Source organism: Lipotes vexillifer, unplaced genomic scaffold (assembly GCF_000442215.2).
Source record: "Lipotes vexillifer unplaced genomic scaffold, Lipotes_vexillifer_v1.1 scaffold751, whole genome shotgun sequence".
NCBI lineage: Eukaryota > Metazoa > Chordata > Mammalia > Artiodactyla > Lipotidae > Lipotes > Lipotes vexillifer.
The window spans coordinates 775132-792345 of NW_006799727.1; the positions used below are offsets into that span (position 1 = coordinate 775132).

General features: G+C 43.6%; 1 protein-coding gene across 2 annotated transcripts in view; it reads left to right on the top strand.

Moving 5' to 3' along the window:
• Nucleotides 1-17214, top strand: part of TTC7B (tetratricopeptide repeat domain 7B) — a 245588-nt gene that overhangs the window by 42382 nt on the left and 185992 nt on the right. The gene's annotated exons all lie outside the window — the stretch shown is intronic.

Here is a 17214-nt window from a genome sequence, read left to right on the forward strand (position 1 = left end):
GGTAAGGGTTGCTGGGGGAGGAGCCAATTTCCCTAGGAGGGTGGCGCGAAGACACTGCGTTGGAGTCGAGCATGATGAGACCGCTGCAACCACAAGGGGGTGCTGTCCAGGGAACCATTCTAATTCTGGGGCTGCTGCTCAGCACAACGGTCTCTAGGCTCTTGGTTGGTTGGTCAAGATTCGGGAATTGACTGTGTGTAGATTTGGTTACAACCCAGGAGCGGCTGCATCTCGTTCAGGGGACCACAGGGAGTGGGGAAGGCAAGAGGTCCAGCACATAACAGGGGAGCTCTACCTGTAGGCGGAGCGCCTGCCAGGGCTCTGGGCCCACAAAGGGAGGAGGGATGCAGGTGACAGGGACCTTTCCCCTGGGGGTTACGGGACCCAGAACATGTGAGCATTTGCACATTTGTGGCAATTTTATATTCTTAAGTAGGTCGAAGTTAAAATGTGGTGAAGGCGGTAAGCAGTCTGAGGTTTTTTTGATTTTGTTTTTTGTTGCGGTACGCGGGCCTCACTGTTGTGGCCTCTCCCGTTGCGGAGCACGGGCTCCGTACACGCAGGCTCAGCGGCCATGGCTCACGGGCCCAGCCGCTCCGCGGCATGTGGGATCCTCCCGGACCGGGGCACGGTCCCGTGTCCCCTGCATCGGCAGGCGGACTCTCACCCACTGCGCCACCAGGGAAGCCCAGTCTGAGGTTTTAATGTACCACAGGAAAATCCACACTGAGGTCGTCAGGAGCAGACGCCCGCGCCCCCGTTGTTACCTTCTCCCCTGTTGTTGAAGCTCGGGTTCCTGATGAGTTCTGCTGACCAGAAAAAGTCTAGGCATGGGCGTGCATTTTCCCCATCCTGGGGGCTCTGTCCTGGTCTGGCCGGGCTGGGCCCACATCCTGCTCCGTCCCGCCCACGCTCTGCTCCAGGCCACCTGCCGGCTGCCCGCCCACCTGCCTCAGCCCGGCGGGCCTATTCCCTCCTCCGCATGTCTTCTCCCTCCAGCTGGGAGTCTCTCATTTCTCCTGTGAGGAGTCCACCCTCGGGGACACCTCGGGGACAACCTCTCCAGCTCCGTCGTCCACTTCAACCTCTCCTTCCTCTGATTCTACCTCTATTTATAGTTAGTACCATCCAGTTGGGCATTCCGTTTTTAATTATTTTGCACCTGTCACTTGCCTCTCTCGGACTAGACTGTATGATTGATTAATTCATTAAATCAGCAGATATGTGAGTGCCTGCGCCGGGGGGCGGGCTCTGAGGCTGTACCGCATCTAAGCTGCGGGATCCGGCTGCGGATCCCGGCATTGGCACCTGGGACAGTGCCTGCCATACAGGGGTACTTGTGATGGGATGGTTCTTTAAACACTCTCCCCTGGCATCCAGGGCCACACTATCGAAGATAAACTCTACCCGAGTAACACAAGTTGCTTAAGCAAAAGTGCAGGGTTTTTAGTGCATTCTGCAATGCTGTCCATTTTAGATGAACATAGATTTCGGTTTGGGCCCCGAGATATAAAACAAACAATCTTGTCTCTAATTCTTCTTCTACCCACACTCACCTTCAGGTAGATCATCCCGATTTGTGGACTGTCTTTCAGGCTGTTTGGCTCTGACGAGCCCATCTCTCATGGCTCAGTTCTTTGAAATCCAGGGGCTCTTTGGGCCTCCTTAATGCAGTTTTCTCCCCTGCATTGTGTGCTAGTGGCTGTGTTTTTCACTCTTTGGACTTGGGGCCTTCTTTCTAGGTCCTTGAGGCCTAGACCCATACAACGCGGGCCAGGTTATAAAATGGGAGTAGTCCAGGCTCCCATTTAATACTTTAAAACCAGGACTTCTGAGTGCTAGCACAGTGCTTGTTCCGCCACCACCCATCACTTGGCTTCCATCATTTCCAAACCATGTCTGGTGTTCATTTTCTTCCCCCAAATGTTCCTGATGCTTTGGGAATGAAAAAAGCATCCATATTTGGAAAGCTCAGAGCTCTCTGGGGGCGGGAGCAGAGCACAGACTGTTCTGGGGAGAGGGAGGGTGTCAGAGCCGCTCTGCACTCTCCCCCAGTCACCTTGGGACTGGTGCAGCAGAGCAGGAAGCTGTGCTGGGCCCTGGCTGGGCCTCCCTGCCCAGTCCCTTGACCCCGTGAGTTAGAGACCTGTGTCTGCCCTGCAGGGATACACCGCAGCCTCGCAAGACAGGGAGAGGAACTCAGGTTTGTTAAGGTCCTACTATGGGCCAGGTTCTGGAATAATAGTAATAAATTATTAATAGTAATTACAGCATTAAAAAGAAAAACCTTCCAAACACTCTTTAAGCACTTGCCCTCTAACGCCCTTAATCCTCACACAGGTACCATCCCCAGTTAAGAGAAGGCGTAAAGGGTGGACCCTCTGTTTCAGACCCCCGTTCATTTTCTCCTTTGCTGTCAGATGCTTGCTTTGTGGACTGGGGCCGGTGTATCATCTGTGCAGGCGCTCCCGGGTGCAAAGGTTGCCGGTGCCGCACCGAGAGACGCTGAGTCTACCCTGGTGTGCTGTGAGGTGCCTTGGTTTGCGTTGAGTGGCCCCCAGAGCTGGTTGGACCTTGCAGAAGGTCTTGGAAAAAACATCCTTATCCCTGAACAGCGTCGGTAAGACTGGGGCTTCTTACTTAAACAGTAGGATTCTTTGGTACCCTGGCCACGTTCAAAAACCAGAATTCCACATTAGGCCTCTGAGCGGGTCACATGCCAAAAGCTCCGTCGTGGGCCACACCAAAGTGGGGTGGGGAGGACCCTCCAAGCGCAGGGCACCCATCCAGGTCTTCCCGCAGTGCCGGCCGCCGCCGCCAGGGGGCGCGGGAGCCGCGTCCTCGCCGGGGAGTTCGAGCATGCGCGGAGCCGACCCAGCAGCCTTGGCCCTGAAATTTGGATCGTTCTGAGATTCTGCTCGAGGTCAGGGAGCCGGGAAGAAGTGTGAACTTGCCAGCCGTCTTTATTAACCTTGGATCAGTGAGCCTTCTAAGGGACTCCTGGGTCATTTCTCGAAAGCTGTGCCTTGGGTAGGCAATTATACAGAGGCCTCGCCCGTTCTTACTAGACCGGGAGCCGAACCTCTGCAGCTCCCTGCAGTGACGGCATTTACAGAGGCTCCCACAGGGTCTGACCCCGTTCAGTACGTTAAAGTCAGTGCATGGATGACTTGAAAAGAGAAAGGCATTACAAGTGTGAATTCTGGTAGTGGAGGTTTAGCAGGAGTTGATATACTTCCTTTTTTTTCATGGACTGAAAAGTCCCTGGTCATAAGGACTTGTAGGAAGAATCCAAAGAGGATTTTCGTAGAGTATTTCTTGGTAGATTAATATCAGGTCTTAAAGTGACAGAACCTAATCCTGACCTTTATGAATTGGATATTTGCTAATGACCATGACCTCCTAGGTATCCTGGAGCCGAACGACAGACTAGTAACACGCAGGATGCTTCCTCCCTGGCAGGACAATTCTAGTCTGTTGGTGGCTGGGTCCCAGCTTCTGTAGACCTGCCCTGGTAGTGAGCTCATTGCAGCAGGGCTCAGGGTTGTCTCCGCCAATACCCACTATGTGACCTGGGGCAAATTATGAACCCCCTCTGAGCCTGAATTTCCTCATCTCCGCGGTAATGAGAGGAGAGAAGATAGGGGGATCCAGTTTTTTCGCTTTAGAAGCTGCTTTTTATTTTTTTTGAAGTCTTGAGATCGCTTCAGGCGCAGTGAAAAGAAGTTGTTTGATAGACAACTATCCATGAGTGGAGGGTATGGGGTGGCAGAGGTGGGGCCCGGGGGGTCCTTGCCGAGTGCTTCTGCCCATGTGCAAAACCCAGAAAATGTGGGAGTACGGGTGTGAGAAGGCGAGGAGCTGTGATGCCGTGGCCTGCAGGGGATCTGCTGTGTAAGCCTTCCGGAGCTGTTTATCTCGGGCGCGGCACTCTCTTAGGCCTCTTCCCATCTAGATTTAACGGTTCTGCGGATGGTGGGAAGCTAGATGCTGTGTTGCATGTAGCCACTCATCTCAGGTTGCTAGTCAGAGCCTCCTGTTTATATTTAGATAGTGTAAGGAGAGTAAGAGCCCTTTTATTGCTGCTGACCCATATTCATATGTAACATTGGTTGTGTTGATAGACTCCTCATTGGTTCTTTTTTTGGGAAACAAGCAGAGACAGAGCCCAAAGAAAGTTTGGGGCCTTAGGTGAAGGTCCACTGAGGTGCTTGCACTTAGTTCCATGTCTGTCTCAGTCACTGTGCTCTTTACACTGTTTTGGAAATGTCTTCCTCCTCCATTCCACTAGAGGTGGGTCTTCTCAAGGGAGAAGACCACGTCCTGCTCTGTGAAGCCCAGCCGTGGTGCTTAGTGAGAATTTGTGGAATGGAGAAAGGGAAGGCACATCTGTTCACTGGCCACTCTCATTCCATGCTGTAGTCAGGGCTACACTTGGTACTGTAGGGATCCCCTAAGGGTGATGAGTCCACTCTTCCTAGGAAAGAAACTAGAGCCAAGACCAAAGTTTACATGGTGTCATGTATTAGCAAGGCTGAGGGTCTGTGCTAAAACGTTAACTATGCTTGATTCTGAGGGGCGGGGACATAGATGATTGTTACTGTCTTCTCGATGCTTTTCTGTATTTTATAGATACTCCTCAGAAAATTGAGGATTGCAGTTCCCCCGAGGAAAGGTGCTTGTTGATAATAGTAGTTGTTATTTATCAAGTGCTTACTTTACTTGTAGCCAGGCACTGGACTAAACCTCATAATACTCTCTTAGAGCAAGTGCTGTTATTTTCATTTGCTTGATGAGGGAACAGAGGCCCCGAGGTATTGAGGAAGTTGCTCAAAGTCACAGAGCTAGAAAATGGAGGAGCAAGGGTTTGAATCCAAGTCTGTCTACTCCTGTATTTTCATGTATTTTCCATGTCCATGTATTTTCACTTCTTAATATTTTACCCAGCAGATTGGTAGTAGTAATAGGTGTCATTTTTAGCACAAAGATTACAAATAATATAACAAAACTTAGGATTACCACCTGACCTACCAATTCTATTCTAGGTATATATCCAAGAGAATTGAAAGCATTTGTCCATACAGAAACCAGTGCATGAATATTCATAGCAGCATGATTCAAAATATCCAAAAAGTATAAACAACCCAAATGTTCATCAACTGATGACTGGATAAGTAAAAAGTGTTATACCCGTACAGTGGAGTATTATTCAGCCATAAAAAAGAATGGAATATTTGGAACTAGATAGAGATGGAGGTTGTACGACATTTGAATGTAGTAAATGTTGCTGAATTGTTCACTTTAAAATGGTTAATTTTATGTTATGTGAATTTCCCCTCAATTTAAAAAAAAAGGAATGAAGCACTGATATATGCTACAATAGTATGTACCTTGAAAATATGCTGAGACAAAGAAGTCAGACACAAAAGGTCACATATTGTAGGATTCCATTTATATGAAATATCTGGAATTGGCAAATCCAAAGAGACAGAAAGTGGGTTAGCGGTTTCCAGGGTCAGGGAGGAGGGGGGATGGGGGGCAAGGGCTGATGGGTAAGGTATTTCTTTTTGGGGGGATGAAAGTGTCCCAGAATTAGCTAGTGGTGATGGTTCCACAACTGTGTGAATATACTAAAACCACTGAGTTGTGTGGACACTTTAAACAGATGAATTTTATGGTATACGAATAATATGTCAATAAAGCTGATGTTTTAAAAATATGTAAAAAGAATATAGCAAAAGAATAAATGCTTCCTCCTGGAGACCTTCCAGCCTACTGTTATGTAACGAGAATAGTGATATAGAGAATAATCCTGATGGTGGCTGGGTTTTGCGTGCTTACTCTGTGCCAGGTACTGTTTTAAGCACATAACATTTTACATATGAAGTCAGCTGTGGATTAGGAAGCAGGGAGTCTGGCTCCAAAGCCCACACTCTTAGCCACTGTGCAGCACCGCTTTACACGTTAAAGACAGATAAATCCGGGATGTGAGAGGCTGAGAGCAAGAATTCAGACGGCAGAGGGTCTGCCACTTACTAGTTGTGTAATCTCGGGTGATTTACTTAAACAGCTCAGAGCCCCAGTTCCCTCATCTCCGAAATGAGGATGATAGTGAATTCTCCCTCGTTCCTGTGAAGGTTAGAAAAATTATTTTAAACTCTCAGGTGTCTGGCATGTAGCTAGCACTTGTTGCATGTTGTTATTACTATTATATGGTTACTAAGTAGAGACTGTAAGAGCATTAATTCAAATTACAAACTCTCATTTAGTGAGCATTTCAGGTTGAATTAGCGTCTCATTTGCTCACAGAATTATAGAGCTGGAAGGGACACTGAAAGATCGTCTGCTGTAGCAGGTGAATGTCTGATTCAAGGCCTGGCATCTCCTTTTATAAGCAGTGTGTGTGTGTGTGTGTGTGTGTGTGTGTGTGTGTGTGTGTGTACGTGCACACCTCCTAAGAAGAATATGCTGACTCTGGAAGAAAGATAGCAATTTCTGAAAGCATCCAGAAGGGGCCAACTGTGCCTCCCAGCCCAGAGACCACTAAAAGCAGAGAAGATCTGGATTGACGGCGTCTTCACAGGAGGTCTAGGCCACCCAGCCCCCAGCATTGGGTGGTTTCCGTTAGCATCCCCTCTCTACACCCTGTGTCGGGGCTTGTCTTGCACTGAGTTGAGTACATCTGACACCTGTGCGAGCCCGGCTGTTCTAGAGGTGAGAACACAGGACTAGCAATCTGGGGCTGCCTGTACCAGGATTTTGCTTTGAGTCTCTTGAATCTCTTTTCCCGAGTTACTTTTCAGCCTTGGAAACTGAGATCCCTGGAAACTGTCTTACTGCCTTTGAAGTCCTTGCCACAGAGACATGGTATTGTAATGAGGTTTTTCTGGTACTTCCAGTTATAAACTGCCCTGTGGGTCATGTTACAGCAAGGCATCAGAGTGTACCTGGCCTGGGCCTGGCTTCAGAGATGTAGTTAAGATGAATGACGAAACAATGCCTAATGTTTTAGTACATAGTTCCTATAATTATATTTTATTGTGTTGCCTTTTATTGTGTTGCTTAACTTCATGAGGAATTAATTCCCTGTCCATTTTAAGGCAATTAAAAAAAATCAAAATATTTGCTTTGGCTTGTAGTCCTGCACAGTCATCCAGCTCAAGATGGTATCCCAGTAGTTCAACCCTCATGGCTCAGATGAGAAGAGGCCGGTGATCCCGGGACTCGCCTAGGGTGATGCAGCTCCTGGTGGGAGAGGAAACCACTGCCCTGAGCTCCGGACTCCGATTTCTATGCCTTTACCATTTGAAACTCATTTTTATGGTCACTGCTCTCATCAGATACCGAAAATGCTGTCAGCAGCTCCCTGAGACAGGATATTATGAGCAGAGTTTTGTAGTTGGATAGACCAGGGGTCGAAACTTGGCTTTACCCTTTACTAGCTGTGGGACCCTAAGTTCAATCTTATCTATAAGGTTCTGTTAACACCTTCCTCGCCAGGGTGGCTGTGGGGATTTTAAGTGGTGCATGTCAAACCCCAGGCACAGTGCTGCGTGCTGAGTAGGACCTTGACAAACGAACCTTTACTATTATGGAAGCAGTGCAGCCTTACGTGCCCAGATCAGGCTCCTAGCTGAGGAATTCTCAAGTTTTGACAATCCTGAAAGAATGTGGGGATGTTAACCCCTCAGTGATCACTGGATTTATTTATTTATCTTTTTGGCAGTGAGATGCGTAGCTCTTCACTTCCTCAGCCAAACCTCCAGCCCTTGAGGAAAGAAAATGGAGCTCCCTTTCAGAGGTGACGAAACCTTGGTGTGGAAGGAAACAAGGGACGGAGAGTCCGGGTTGCCATATTATGTTGCATCTGTAAGATGCACCTAAACAGAGCGATTTTGAACTTTTAAGTGTCCAGGGTCCTCAGCTGCCCCTCACTGACTGGTGTCCCCTCCCAACCGTGATATCCCACTGGTTCCTGACGGCTGCACAGCCCCTTTGCTTCCAGCAGTCCACCCTGCCTCAGACTCTTAGACTATCCATCACCTGGGGCAGGATGCACTTGTCCCAGCTCAGGGGCTCCCTTGTAAACTCAGTTCTGGCCCCTGTGCAGACCTCCTGTTTCTTTTCCCACAAGTTTGGGAGGAGGATAGTACCCATTAAACAGGCCCGAACAGGCTAATGCACATGGAAGAGCTTCGAAGCGGTCAGGTATGACCTAAATGACTTTATTAAATATGTTGCCCTTCATAGAAAGGACCTTTCAGAATCAGAAGTGAGTCCATCTGTGGGAATTTCCCATGGGAAGGGAGATACATTTTGGGTCCAGTGGCTACTCAGCATTCTTTAAATCACAGCATGTAGTCAGCCACTTTTTCCACCCATGCTTTAAAGTTGGCCTTGATGATTGGTCATGGAGCACTTAACGTCTACTCTTTTGTACACGGCTTTGATTTTGGAGATGCAGATCTTGTTGAGATGTTTATTAGGCATCGCTCCCACACCAGCTATTTTTCAAGTCTGATTTTTATTTTTGTCATGCATTTCTCTGGGAAAAAAGTAACCAAAAACATTATTGATGATTGATAGCTTTCCAAACTGACAAGGAATTATCTGACATTTTAATGGGGGCCAATTTGGACTGTGACCTCAGAACTCTGCTTCTCAGATAGTGTCGATCTGATCCCAGACACTTGAAAATTGACAGTCTAGTCCAGAGGTCCTGTAAGCAGCTTTTGACAGAGAACTGCATATTCTGGAACTGAGCTGCATAGCCACAAATTCACTGTGGTAAATCAAGACTCCGCTGTTGCTCTGAGATGTGCATGGTGGCACATGGAATGAACGTCACAGCATTTGGGAGAAGGAAAGGAACAGTATTTACCATTAAGGGCCTCCTACCCGAGAATGGACTCCTTGCCAAAGACCCATTTGCCAGCCAAGAGCTTAGGTGACCACATATCTACCTAATCAGAACAGGAATCCACAGAAAACACCAGTCTCTCCTCATGGTGGAGGATTAAGTTGTGTAGCTGCTTTGAATATTCTTACCAACTATGCATGGCCATGGATTGCAGCCCTAGATAAGTGGATTTCAGATATTTCAGAATGTACAGTACAGATGATAGTCAAACTGTGTTGAACTGGATTTGCCTTTTCTTTGACTCAGTGGGCTTGTCAGGTCCCTGAGGGCCTTGGTCATCTTCATGAGCATTAGGGGTCAGAGTCCAGCCTGCAGTAGTATCAAGTGCCGAAGACTAGACCCATTTTTTCCTGGCCCTTTGACATACTCTGGAGAATTTGTTTCCTTTATATTAAGTCCCTGATACCGACTTGCACATTATTTGGCTGCTTCTCATACAAGCAGAAGGCGGATTATGAAACAATTTATCTCTTTTTCTTGTTTTCTGGAGATTTTAATTTTGTACAAATGAGCACTTAAAGCACATTTAGGAAGCCCCAATCAAGTGCTTGCTTTTGAGTAGTTCCGGAGCTGTTCTACCAAATGGTGAATTTGTTCAGTTTATCTTGTATTCTCCTTCAGAGAAAATTTTAAGAGGTTGAAACAGAGTTCACAATGGAGAGAGGATGCTTAATAATTTTTTTTGGCAACCATATAAACAACTTTGGCTCTAAAGGAAAGGGAGTGAATATTGAGCACTTAGGACTGGGGGGGACATTAAAACAGTTATTATATCTATTCTTCATGTTCAAAAAGTCCAGTAGAGACATGGAAGTTAAAAATAGAACTCAATCTAATTTCTAGAGATGAAAACTACAATGTCTAAGATGAAAAATACACTGGATGTGATGAATGGCAGATTAGACATTGGAGAAAAGATTAGTGAACTTGAAGACGTAGCAATAGACACCATCTAGAATGAAACAGAGTGAAAACTTTTTTAAAAAGTGGAAAGAACATAAGCGAGTTGTGGGATAACTTCAAGTGGCCTAATATGTGTGTAACTGGAGTCCCCTAAGGAAGGGGAAGGGTAAAAAAAAAAATTCTGAAGAAATAATGGCTGAATGTTTTTCAGATGTTATGAAAACTATAAATCCTCAGATCCAGAAAAGCTCAGTGAGGCCCAAGCACAAGAAACATGAAGGAAACTAAACCAAAGCACTTCATAATCCAAATTGCTCATGACCAGTAATAGAGAGAAAATGTTTAAAATAGCCGAAAGAAAGACACGTTACATGCAGACGAATAAACATAAGGTGACAGCAGATTTGTTGTAAAAAACCGTGCAAGTGAGAGTACATAGAGGAACATCTTTAGTTCTAGGAGGGTGGAGGGCATGGGCGGGGGAAGCAACCTGTCAAGTGAATGAAAATGAAAATATTCTCAAACATGAAGGTGGAATAAAAAGCCTCTTTCAGACAGACAGTAACTGAAAGACCTCATCATCAGCTGAACTGCACTATAATAAATATTAAAGGAATCCCTTTAGGTAGAAGGAAATATGAATCCGCACAAAGGAACAAAGCGCACTGGAAATCATAACTATATTAGAGACTATATCAGTTTTTCCTCATTATTAAAATGTCTTTAAAACATAATCCACCATTTCAATAAAAATCATCATGTAGCATTGGATTTATAATTTATGTAAAAGTATAATGTATATAATAAGAAGATACGGACTGGAAAGAGAGAAATGGAAGTATGTAACAGTAAAGGTGTTATGCTGTATGTGAATTAGTATAATATCATTTGACGTAGACTGTGATAAGTTAAACCTTCAAGCAACCACTGACAGCAATCCTCGGAGACTTCCATACCCTGTTTCAGTAAATGATAGAACAAGTCAACAGATGATCAGTAAGGATACAGAAACGTTGCAACAACACAATCTAGTAATTTTACCTAGTTGACGTTTATATGCCACTCCACCCAACAACAGAATACACATTCTTTTGAAGATTCCTACCAAGATTGACCATATTCCGGGCCAGAAACAAATTTCGACAAAATTAGAAGCGTTCAAATATGTTCTCTGGCTTCTGTCAGAGATCCCCAAGACCACCCTCAGGTCAGTGATTCACTAGAAAGACTCACAGAACTCAGAAAAGCTATCATACTCATGGTTACAGTTTATTACAACAAAAAGCTACAGATTAAAATTAGTAAAGCCAAAAGGCACATAAGGCAGAGTCCAGAAGAGACCACAAGATTTAAGTCATCTTCCCACAGCGGGGTGATATGGACAGCACTTAGTTCTCCCAGCAACGATGTGGGACAGCACTAATGGTGTACTGCCAGCCAGGGAAGCTCGCTCAGGCCATCATGTCCACGGTTTGTATTGGGGGGTCAGTCAAGAAGGCATAGAGTGCCATGGAACTTAATTATTTGGTCTCTAGTCTCCCTAGAGGTCAAAGTGCTATAGTGTGGCCTAAGACCTACACTGTAAATCACATTCTAAGTATAACTAAATGGCGTGGCCTGAGGCCCCAGATGTACAAAGACACTCTTATCAGGTAGGATATTCCAAGGGCTTAGAGCTTTTCTCCCAGCTGATCAAAGGCCAGTCCTTTCTTTGGAATGTGCAGAGTTTGAACATCTCAAGCCTGTTTAGTCTTTACCGCATAGACCATAATGGAATTAATTTAGAAATCAATAACAGAAAGATCTTTGGACAATCCCTGAGTGTTTGGAAACTAAATAACACATTTTTAAAGAAGAAATCAAAAGTTAAATTAGAAAGTATTGTGAACTGAATGAAAATAAAAACACAATATATCAAAATTTGTATGATACTGCTAAAACAGTACTTGGTGAGAAAATTTATCACACAAAGTGTATATATTAGAAAAGGAAAAAGGTCTCAGATGTATACTTTGGCTTCCACCCTAAGAAAATGGAAAAGGAAGAATAAATTAAGTCCAGTGTATGCAGAGGAAAGGAAATAATAAAGATCAGAACAGAAATAAATGAAGTAGAAAACAGGAAAATAATAGACAAAAATCAGTGAAAACAAAGTCAATGAAATCAAAAGATCTCAATGAGAATTTCAGCTGTTCAACTGATAAACTGTTAGACTGTTCAGGAAGAAAATAGAGGACACAAACTGCCGACATCAGGAATGAGAGAGATGTCACCATTAGAGATTCTACAGATACTAGAAGGATCAGGGAGCATTATAAACAACACTACACCAATACATTTGACAACTCAGAAGAAGTGGACAAGCTACTTAAAAGGTGTAAACTACCAAAGCTCACTTAAGAACAAAGAGATTATCTGAACAACCGTATATCAAAGAAGTGGAATTTATAGTTTCAAAGCTTCCACACAGAAAACTCCAGGTCCAGATGGCTTTACTGGTAAATTCTACCAAACATTTAAGAACAAAATAGTAATTCTACACGAACTCTTCCAGGAAATTGAAGGGAGGAGGATACTTCTCAAGTCATTTTATGAGGTTAAGACTTACCCTAATACCAAAATCAGACAGAGACATTACAGGGAACCTATAGACAAATATTCCTCATGAACATAGATGAAAAAACTTCCAAGCAAAAATTTAACAAATCAAATCTAAAAATATAAAAAAAGGATAATACAGCATGGTCAATAGGGTTTATCTCAGGAAAGGAAGTTTGGTTTAATATTTGAAAATCAGTCAATTTAATTCACCAGATGAAATAAAAGAGAACAAGCCATAGACACAGAAAAAGGATTTGAGGAAATCCAACATCCATTTTTGATATAAACTCTTAGCAAAATTGGTGTAGAAGGGATCTTCCTCAACCTAATAAAGGGCATCTATGAAAAACTGATAGTTAACATCAAACTTCATGTGAAAGACTAAGTGCTTTCTCCCTTAGGTCAGTAATAAGATAAGGATGTCTGCTCTCACCATTTCTATTCAGTGTTGCACTGGAGGTTCTTGACAGTGCACTAAGGCAATAAGGCAATAAATAGAAATAAAGGCATCCAGATTGGAAAGGAGGAAGTAAAACTGTCTTTATTTGCAAACAACATGATTTTGTAGAACTAATAAGTGGATTTAGCAAGGGTACAGAATATAAGATCACTTCAAAAATCTATTGTATTTCTATATGTTAGCAATGAACAAAAGGAAATGAAAATTAAAACAATACCACTTACAACAGCATAATAAATATGAAATACTTAAATCTAACACAAGGTTTTCAAGGCATGCACACTGAAAGCTACAAACCATTGCTGAGAGATGTAAAGAAGACCTACATAAATGAAGAGACATACTCTGTGCATAGGTCAGAAAACTCAATACTGATTTTAATAGACATTTCACCAAGGAAGATGTATGGATAACAAATAAGCACATGAAAAGTCAGTATCATTAGTCATTATGGAAATGCAAATCAAAACCACAATGAGATAACCACTTCACACCTACTTAGATGGCTATAACAAAACAGTCAGACAATAACAAGTATTGACAGGAATGTGGAGAAACTGGAATCCTCATAAATTGCTGGTGGGAATGTCAAATGGTATAGCCACTTTGGAAAACAAGTGTTTTTTAAACAGTTAAAAGTAAATTTGTTATCTGACCCAACAATTCCACTTCTAGGTATTTACCCAAGAGAATTAAAAATATATGTTCACACAAGAAAATTATGCATGAATGTTCATAGCAGCATTATTCATAATAGCCAAAAAGGAAGCAACCCAAATGCCCATTACTGGCAAATGGACAGATAAAATGCAGTATATCCATACAGCAGTAAAAAGAAATGGAGTATTGCTGTAACTTGGAGGAACATTGAAAACATTATGCTAAGTGAAAGAAGTTAGACACAAAAGACCAGATATTATATGATTCTATTTTTATGAAGTGTCCAGAAAAGGTAAATCTACAGAGACAGAAAGCAGATTAACAGTTGCCTGAGGCTGGGGTTGAGAATAGAGATTGACTTGGGCAATCAATCATTTGATCATTTGGGGATGATGGAAATGTTCTTAAACTGGATTGTGTTGATGGTTGTACAACTCTATGAGTTTATTAAAAAATGTTGAATTTTACTTAAAATGAGTGAATTTTATGGCATGTAAATTATCTCTCAGTAGAGCTATTTTTATAAAATGATATACTGTATACTGGTAATCCAGACACATAATATTGGTGAAAGAATAGACCAAAAAAATCAGTGGAACAGAATAAGAGCCCAGAAATAGACCTACTCAACTATACTCAACTGATTTTTGACAAAGGAGCAAAGGCAATTCAATGGGGAAAGGTAGTCTCTTCAACAAATAGTGCTGGAACAAACGAACATCCACATGCCACATGTATATATATATATATATATATATATATATATAGAGAGAGAGAGAGAGAGAGAGAGAGAGAGAGAGAGAGACAGACAGACAGACAGACAGACAAACCTTATACCTTTCACAAATATCAACTCAAAATGGATTGTAGACCTAACTGTAAAATGCCAAACTATAAAACTTCTGGAAGATAACATAGGAGAAAACCTAGGTGACCTTGGATTTAGCAGTGGCGTTTTAGAGACCACACCAAAAGCACAGTCCTTGAAAGAAAAAATTGATAGGTTGGACTTTATTAAAACTAACAACTTTTGTTCTGTGAAAGACACTGTTAAGAGAATGAAAAGTCACAGACTGTGAGAAAATATTTACAAAATAGATATCTGATAAAGGCCATGTATCCAAAATATACAAAGAACTCAAAAGTCAACAGTAAGAAAACAAACAACTGAATCGAAAAAAGGGCAAAAGATCTGACCAGACGTTTCACCAAAGAAGGTATACAGATGGCAAATAAGCGTAAGAAAAGATCAATATCATATGCCATTAGGGAATTGCAAATTAAAACAACAATGAGACACCACTATACATATTAGAATGACTAAAACTCAAAAAACTGATAACACCAAATGTTGGCAAGGATGCTGAGTAGTAGGAACTCTCATTCATTGTTGGCGGGAATGCAAAATAGTACAGCCACTTTGGAAGACAGTTTAGTAGTTCCTTATAAAGCTAAAAATAAGATCTTATAGAAAAACCCAAACAAACTTTTTGGCCAACCCAATAATATTTATTCTTACAAAGCTATTTGTAAATAAAATATATTTATTTAGCTATTTCTTACAAACGCATTCTCACCATACAATCCACCAGTTCCCCTTCTTGGTATTTACCCAATTGAGTTGAAGTCTATGTCCACACAAAAACCTGCAAGTGAATGTTTATAGTAGCTTTATTCATAATTGCCAAAACTTGTAAGCAACCATGGTGCCTTTAAATAATGAATAAATGGAATGTTATTTAACGACAAAAGGAAGTTAGCTATCTGTCTACAAAAAGACATGACGGGACCTTAAAAGCATATTTCTACGTGAACGAAGCCAATCTGAAAAGGCTACATACTGGATGATTACAATTATATGATATTCTGGACAAAGCAGAACTGTAGAGACAGTAAAAAGATTAGTGGTTGCCACGGGTTCAGGAGGAGGGCTAGAGGGATAGAGCACAATTTTAGGGCAGTGAGTCAATTTTGTACGACGCTGTGATGGTGGATACATGACACCATGCATTTGTTAAAACTCATAGAACTTCACAACCCTAAGAGTGAACCCTAATGTAAACGATGGACTTTAGTTAATAAAAAATAGAGTCAATAAAAACAAAAGAAATCATGATGAAACATTAAAAAAGCGCAACCTCAATAAAGCTGTTAAACAATAACGAAATCTGTGGCCGATCCGCACCTTCTGTGACAACGTGGTCACCTCTGAGCTCCCCGGCAAACTGTCCTCAGCTGTGGGCTCCCTGTGGATGGAAGTGGTTTCTCCTTCCCATGCAGTACGACCACCTCCTGTCACCTTCTACAGCCTGGAGGGACTGTCACAGTTTGATAAGAGCACCTTGGAGGAGGCTGTTCTCAGAGTGATGCACGGGAGGCTCTGGGTCACTTGCTGGCGTTTGGTGTGTCTGGTCCCCTCTGCGGTGGTGTCTGCTCTGAAAGCCAGCAGCTCACTTGACAGGTGTTGCTTTGGAGGCCCCAGACCTGGGTTCTCATTCCTGCTGTGCTGTTAACTGCCTGTCAGGTTTTGGGCAAGTCGCTTACTTTACCATGATGGCTCTCAGCTTCCTCGTCTATAAAATGAGTGGGTTTCCCAGGGACCTCTCTGGCCCCTTCCAGTTGCAGAGCCGGACTGTGTCCGCATTGAAGCTTCTCGCGCCCTCGTGCGTGGAGTGAACGTGTGCAGTGTGTGTTTCCCGGTACCCCAGGGCACTTGACACAGCAGAAACCCTCCCCGCACGGGGCTCCCTCTCTGCCTCCAATTGCAGGCGGGGACCTGGAGCCCGACGTGCCCCAGGCTGGTTGCCCAGAGCAGGGGCTGAGGTTGGTGCTGGGTTTACGCAACAGCTGCTCCTCTCAGCATTGTTATTTCTCAGTCTTTCATGCTTTCATATCCCGTCCCAGCCCTGAACTCTCTCTTGGCAAAGAGTAACCCCTCCATCTCCCAAGAAGTGCCCACACAGCAATGTTCTGGGTGTTTTCTTGGCCTGGAACTGAGAGGTGGCTTGGGGTGTTGTCCTTACTACAGAACTCTAGGGCTGAGAGTTGGAAGATTTTCCTGGTAACTGAGGCTCCTGAGAGCATTTAGAAATGTTTTGTGTTCAATCGGTTAAGTGTACATCATGGGACAGAAGATACTCTGTACCTAGTATTGTGCTGTGAGCCTACCTGTACTTACTTTAAAAAATTCTTTAAGGACCTTGAGACATATTTGAATGAGAAGCTCTGTTAGAATGGAATCATGGTGAAGTACCCAATCAAATTCTCAACTTGGATATCAAAGTCAAATGGTGCTTTCTGTATATTTAGGGGCCTCCTTCATCTGTAACTTATGGATATTCTTTTTGGTACTCCGTTTTGATGTTCCATTTTGTCCTTAAAGAGAGAGGGCAGAGTATCTGCTTCTCTAATATTATCTGGCCCTCTAGAGCAATATAAAAAAATTAAGCCCCATGGGGCTTCCCTGGTGGCGCAGTGGTTGAGAGTCCGCCTGCCGATGCAGGGGACGTGGGTTTGTGCCCCGGTCCGGGAGGATCCCACATGCTGCGGAGCGGCTGGGCCCGTGAGCAATGGCCGCTGAGCCTGCGCGTCCAGAGCCTGTGCTCCGCAGTGGGGAGAGGCCACAGCAGCGAGAGGCCCGTGTACCGCAAAAAAAAAAAAAAAAAAAAAA